Here is a 7,309-nt window from a genome sequence, read left to right as displayed (position 1 = left end):
CCAAAAGGCCAGGAGCAGCATTGTCCTAGGACCCCTAAGCTGCCTGGTGCAGACCGACTCCTGCGGTCACAAGCAGACCCCAGCAGGGAGCCTGTTCGCTCCCTCCTGGCTCCGGGGTCTTTGTAGGGCTGAGGTGTACTGCAGGCACCCACCCAATTTCTTATCAGGCTCTGGACTCATGACTGCTGTCACTGGCGGCTTATGTCACGATTTGACCCACGTGCTGGAACACAGAATTTGGTGGACGCCGATAGCAGGGTAGCGATTCCCTACCTTGGTGTTATCCGTACCTCAAAAGCTCACGCAGACCTATAAGCTATTCCATGACAGATTTAAAGCCTGGAATATGCTTTCCCATAAAATATACTTACCCCTCACTATACTTGCGCACGCTTTCAGAATGATCAGTCTGGATGAGCTCTTAAAATAAAATTGAACTCGCAGCAGCAGCAGCAGCAGCAGCCGTAAGAGGGTTGTCATCAGCAGGACCCAGGCTCGGGGCATGCTGAGGGGAACAGCTGGTGCAGAGACATGAATAGCCAGCCATTGTCCTTGCACCTGGCCGGTACCGGCTCCCGCAGCCGGAGATGATAAACAGGGCGACCGCCGAGACGACTGTGGTGTATTTTTCTGGAGAGGCATAAATTAAATGATAATTGTGGCAGAAGTGTGCGATGTGTAAGAATTATGTATAAAAGGAGATGTGATGAACATGATCTTACCCCCAGCCACGAATGAAGGCTTTTTAGCTCTCTTGTCTCAGGGACAGAAAGACATATGGGGGGGTATCCTTTCATAAAATAGAAAAACGAGGAATAGCCAGATCAGGGAATGCAAATGAGCCTCCCGGCACACTGGATGAGGCTCTAATCCTCATTATTCTTTGTGGACGCAGTGGTGATTTTGATTGTTGCTTTTGTTAGCTAAACGCAACCGAGACATGACTCGTACGCGAGGCCCATCTGTTTGTAAGAGGGAGGATGGTGGGAGAAACGCGAGCGCTGAGCTCAGCCCGCCCTGCTGCTTACAGCGGAGGCCAGGCGCGATTACCACAAACACCGGCGATGTCTTCAGACCTGGAATACAGAATAACTGACCCTTATCACCACGCAGGGCTGTATCTTGTGACTGGGAAGGAACAGGTAAGCTGTGGCCGCAACCGCCCTGGTCCCAGTACTGGGAAATAAGTTCTGGGGTGGTGGGAACGGGTTTCAGCACAAGCTGAAAGTCATGCTCATGCTTTGCTGGAGTCAGGGCCTTCACCTTTGGTTGTCAGCGCTCAAACTCACTTGAGCATGAAGGACCGCACACACCACCACGTTCCTTAATTTCACCTACGGCCCTGCAGTGCTTTGCAGTTTCCCTACCACTGACGTCTAGAGGAATCTTTCCATTCAAATGAGTAATAGCAATTAGTAATAGCAGAACCCATCTCCTGAGACCTCATTATAAATCCCCAAACCCAGGTGTTTACACACAGTTAGCGATAGCGGGAGACCAATCCCCTGCCCGCCGCTCCCCTCAATGCAGGAGACAGATCCCAGGGATGGCAAACGCTTCCCCACTGGATGTTTGGAAACTCCATCCATTTTTTCAAAAGTAAACACCACGAAAGTGATAGGAAGGCTTCTCCATCCCTTCTCCTTCAACAACTGTTGCTATACCACCTTCCTACAGACGCCGAGAAAACTTGCTCATGTGTCGCTTGGGGCCTTCGTAAAAAAGCAGCATCCATTATTCAAAGAATGAGTAACAGCTCACAGATTACATGTTGTGCTTCCTTTTTTTTTTTTTTTTTGTTGAGAAATGCCTGGAAGAAATGCTAGCAACTTCTTTGCAGTAAACACTCATGGAGAAGTGGAAAAATTTCCTGATTGTGGATAATTTTGTGCTTTGCAACTTCCCACAAAACGGATATTTTCACAGATGCATGATATTCCCTTGGAAAACCTGTGCACTGCCTGTCATCTCAGCAATAACTGTGTGAAATTGATGTCATTTCCCTTAACTTCATCACCTACCCACTTCTGAATAGCAGCAGTGAAGGTAACAAATGCCACCGATTTTCCCTCAGGAGCTGCAAAAGCTTCGAATGTGCTGCTCTGGAACCGAAGCTCCCAGGACTTGAAAAATATTCGGGGCTTTGCAAGAGCCTGCATTCAGAGTTGCCACAAATCATTTCTGAGCTGAGGCGCTCACATTTTCTGATTAAATGATTTTTCCCTGGCAAACTTCACTGACCAACTGTGACGAGAACAGCCTGCTTGCCATTATTCCACGTTAAAGGCAGAGAAACATGGCTCGTGAAACCTAGATTTTATTGGCTTAAGAATTGGAAGGACTCGTCTAATGCTACTTTGGAAAAATTTATAAGTGGCTTGTAGGACCGAAACTACTTGGAGAGAGTGGGCTGAAGGACCAAGGTCACTTCATCTCTTGTTTTCTGAGTTTCAGCCAAAGGCATTGAGGGGAGGGGAGCAGCAGCGCGGATGTTCCCAGGCACTCAGCTCGGGGCTTTAGTAACAGGAGGCGAAAAACCACTGCGGCACCGGTGGAAACCACAGATGGGGACCGCAGAGGGAGAGGACGAGGGACTCACCTCTCTTCTGAGATGGTATTTTTGAAAGATGACTAGCTGGAGGCCAGAGGTGAGTTTTTAGTCATCTTAAGTAGCTGGGTGAGCAGCAACCTGTTATCTGGAGAGGTGACAGTGATAACTAGCAATAAAATAAACCGAAGTAGTCTATTTTGTCTCCCACAAAGGATGTTTTATTTTTATTTCTTGATTATGGGTAGTTCTATTTGATCAGCGTGAAATTGGAGTTGAATGAACATTTTAAAGTTGTGCAGGAGAACTGCAGAGGTCTGAGTTTTCACTGTTTTAATCTAACTCTTTCTTTTTCACGCTATGCTTCCCTAAAGGTACCTAAATAGAAAGTTTATAATACAGGATATTTGTATTAAAAGTTTCAGACAGGAAGGTCCCAAAATGATTCACCACCCATTGGTGGTGCCCATTAGCTCTTTCTCATGCTTTTTGACAGCCATGGAGTGGAACATGGCTCGCCCGCTTTCTCTGTCAGCAATTTAAGTAAAATGGCACTATTTTATCTACTCCCACGTCTTGTCAATTGTGTCTCTTTTCAGAGTATGACCCTGATTTCAAGTGCCTGGTCTGTATCCATTGAGAAAGTCTTGTTTGCTCCTACACCATCATACTGATTAGATGCAGTCATTTATTTCTGTTATTGATGCTTTCAGCTCATTTTTTAACCTCAAAGGAGATTACACCAAGAGTGAAATACTGGCCAATACCCGTAAAACCAAAATACATTGCTTAGGGGAATTTCTCTTCGCTGTAGCAAACAGCCTTGGTACATTTTCTCAAAGTCTCTTGATCCTTCCTATGTGCATCTCTTTTGAAGTATACAAATGTGATGCTGTTCATGCTACTACAGCTGGGTCTTGAGGTGCCTTTTATGTTCTAAATCAAAATTCAGTGAGATTGTGAGTTTCTGTGACTCAGTGAGTTTATGAACATCTGCAAATCAAGTAAGCTACGAACAGCTTTCTGGGACCGTTGCTAGCCCTTTGTATAGGGAAAGATAAAATATCAAAAAGTACGAACAAATAAGAGTAAAAGGCTGTGGAAGGTGGCTTGTTTTGCTAACGTCTTCCTTTTTTATTTATTAAATGAGGAGATCATATCTATTCTGGTAAAGGAACTCCTGAGAAGGTATGATAAATGGAAAAGACCCAGGTGTGAACAGAAATCCAGTTAAGTTTTTCAAAGTTTGTGTGAATAATGCAACTACTTACCTGGCGTTTAAAATAACTCATTTCAGAGTGAAATGGTCACAACTGCTCTGTGCATAATGTCTAGGAAGAAAAAGAGGTGCTTATTTTTGAGTTATGAAAAACAAAGTTTCTGTAAAGCATTGGACTGTGGGGAGAGAAATTGCAGTACCGGTTGGCACTCGTCAGAAGGACGCATCTCCAGGACAAGCCCTGGCTGACAACGTGGACCTGAGCAGAGCCACCACGTCTCCATGGGATGGGGAACGGGAGGAGCCTTTGTGGAGAGGCTGGTGGAGATCCCTCACGTGGAGGGATCCTCATGACTCCACAAACAGCCACAGGTCTAAATAGGAAAGTGCACGTACCAGGGGACTGTGGCAGTCTCGTTCCTCTGCCAGATCAGGCAAGGGAAATTAGGCAGCATACATGATAGCATCAAGACAGAGGAGATGAGTTTCCCTGTCTAAAACTAGTATGTACCTTGAGCCTTCTCCTGCCCGACATGCCTGCTTCTACTCACTGCTCTGCTGAAAACTTGTCCTAGGTCGCAAACCTGGCTCATGGCTGGCTCAGAGCCGTGGGAATCCCTGAATCACCTAGACAAAGGCTGCTGTCTGTGCTACTCCCTTTCTGATGCCATAGGGGGTTTTTTGGTGCTGACCACAAACACACCCTCATCATACCACTTCAGAGAGGACATTATTACCTGGGACCCCCCTTTTGGTCCTCCTGCTGCTACTCACAACCCTTCTGCTCTTTGTTAACTGGCATGGGTCTTTGTTTCAGTAAGTTTTGCCACAAATCTGTCCTCAGAGACATTAACAAGAGGCCTTCCCTTTGGCTATGCATTTAGTAATGGTGCTTTGTACCCATAGACGTCGTGGCACTACGTCACTAAGTAGATCTGAGTAAGAAAAGCCCCAGAGGCAGACATCTCCAGCAGGTACTTGCCACACTTGGGGAAGAAATTTCCACCCCCAGAACACTATGGCAGATCTCCCTGACTCCTGAAACTGCCAAGAATTACTTGATCGCTGCATGTATTTCTACAATTTCACCCCAAGAAGGTCTCACCTACCCATTGCACAACCCTCGCAGAGCGTAAAGGCTGACTGGACATCACCAAGGTTTGACCTTGCAAACCAGGAAGCTCAAATTTTGCAAAACCGATGTTTGAGGCGTTACACTGTTGTACCCAGGCACGGCACTTTAGTTACTCCTCCAGCTCCTCTGATGCAAGGTAAGTAGCTGCTTTCTTGGTTCAAACTGGACCGTTGAGTCCAACACTCCACACCTACTCTGGACAAGAGGATCAGGCCCCTATTTCACATCCCTGGGCTTTTCACTGTTTCATAGGAACATGAAGACTTCAGAAGGTTTCCCTGGAGGTCTGACCCCCTGTTACTGCAGACAAGTATGTTTAAGAGCCTGTGAACATGATAATGCAAAGGATTCTTTTTTTTTTGTCTCAGAAACCTAAAGAACTAGGGGTGAAATCTGCTGTTGCCAAAACAAATGGAAATTCTGCAACTGAGATGGCCAGTATCAGGATTTGCCCAAACTTGTGGCCTCAGAAATTGGCCACACTTTCTCTGTTCCTCTGGTTTCTCATCAGAAATGCAATTTAGATGCTTCAAAGCTTTGAACTGAAGTAGGCAGGACATTTGCCAACAGGAATGCAAGAAACTGAAAAGCACATCATTTCAGAAGCTTTCCACCAACACAAGAAACTGCTTTAGTATCTCTCTAAAATGTTGATGTCTGCAGGCAAAGAAACGAGGCCATGTGGCTCAAAACTTCTTGTGATAGCTGCTTCAAAGAGTATTTGAAAATGCAGTGGCTCATTTTCTTAGAAAACTAAGGCATTGCCTACAAGTTCAAGATGATCCAGGACGTACATCCACTTTCTAAGAGAAAGAAATTTGGAAACTGTTCCAGGCAAACAGTTTGGCCAGCCTCTGTAGATAAATTGTAACTTACAAAATGTAGCACCTTCCCATCAGACAGACCTCACTCATTACAGGTTTTGGCCTGCCCACTTTGACTCGACCTCTAGAGCCCAGGCAGCTCATGTTAACTCTTGTCCTCCCAGGCTGGATCAGTCACAGACCACTAACCATAACTGCTCTGTGAAGGTGCATTCTTGCACGCCTCTGAACTCCTTCCGTAAGGAAATGATGGAAACCTAATCTGTGGGATCTGTGTCAGAAGGAAAAAAAATTAATTTATGTGCAAGGAAAAGCTTGCCAGGCTCAGAATAACTGCTCAGCCTGGGAGTTGGAGTGCCATTCTTAGGACAGGTTTTATTTTTTACTCTCAAGTTGGATAAACTGGCAGGCACCAACGTGAGCACACCGGCAGGTGACACTTCGAAGCGAGGAGCTGCTGCTGGTCGGAAAGGCAAAGGCATGTCGCCAGGGCCGCTGTTTTGCAACTGACTGGCAGCATCTCGCCTCCCTGGGTGTGGGAATCCCGTGAATATTTGTTACCAATTTTCTGCTGTGCCTCCCACCGAGCCCGGACTCCTGCAGCCCCTGAAGCTGCTGCCCTTCCGCATCGCCTCTGTCAAGGCGCGGCGGCTTCCAGCTCTGCTCCAGGGGTGGGCAGCCGTTTGAGGGTCTTCATCTCACCTGCATCCTAAAGGTTCACCCCCGCTGCCCCTCGCCCACGGAGCTACCCCCGCCAGCATCTACATGAGATGAAAAATCTCAAGTCAGGGCTGTAACGTCGTAGGACTTTTTGCTCCTTAACCCGCCCCACTCCCAAACACGAGACTGCATTATGTTGATATTCCGCCCCCCCCAACCCCCCGGCTTTATTCCTGCACCTTCAGGTGACATTTTCCAGATGTTCCCGGCTGTTTGGACATTCACACCGCCTGGGGATGCCGAGGCGGGAGCCCAGCCCGGACGGCAGGGGCCGGGGCTCCGGCGAGAAGCGCCCACCGAGACCCCCGGCACCCTCCGGGCAGGGCCCCGAGCTGCTGCCGCCCCCCAACCCCCGCTCTCCTACCCCCGGGGCCGCGGTAGGGCCCACGGCGGCAGCTTCCCGGCGCGGCCGCCCGCCCCGCCCCGACTGCGGGGAGTGGGGGGGCGCCTCCGGCTCCGGTTCCCGCTCCGGTTCCCGGCGGCGAGGCGCTCCCTGAACCCCCCGCCCAGGGATGCGCCACCGCCCTCCCGCCCCAGTGCCACCGGCGGCGGCCCCCCGCCCCGTGCCGGCGGGAGCGGGGCTCCCCCCCTCCCGATAAGCCCCTCCCGCTCCCCCCCCGCCTGGCTCAGCCCCAGCCCCGGCCCCCCCCACAAGGCGCTCCGCTTCCCGCTGCCGCCCGCGCCTGCTCCGGGAGGAAGCGGGGCGGCGGCGGCCGCCCGAGCGGGACACGCCTTTCGCCCTCCCCGGCCCGGCCCCCCCCCGCCCGGGCCCCGCCGCCCACCGCGGGCGCGGCGCAGCGCAGCGCGGCCGCCGCGGCCCCGCCATGAGCCGGAGGTAGCGGCGGCGGCGCCTTCCGCAGCCG

Source organism: Chroicocephalus ridibundus, chromosome 3 (genome assembly GCF_963924245.1).
Source record: "Chroicocephalus ridibundus chromosome 3, bChrRid1.1, whole genome shotgun sequence".
NCBI classification, from domain to species: Eukaryota; Metazoa; Chordata; class Aves; order Charadriiformes; family Laridae; genus Chroicocephalus; species Chroicocephalus ridibundus.
The sequence above is the reverse complement of the archived record's forward strand: the minus strand, read 5'-3'. Positions refer to the sequence as shown.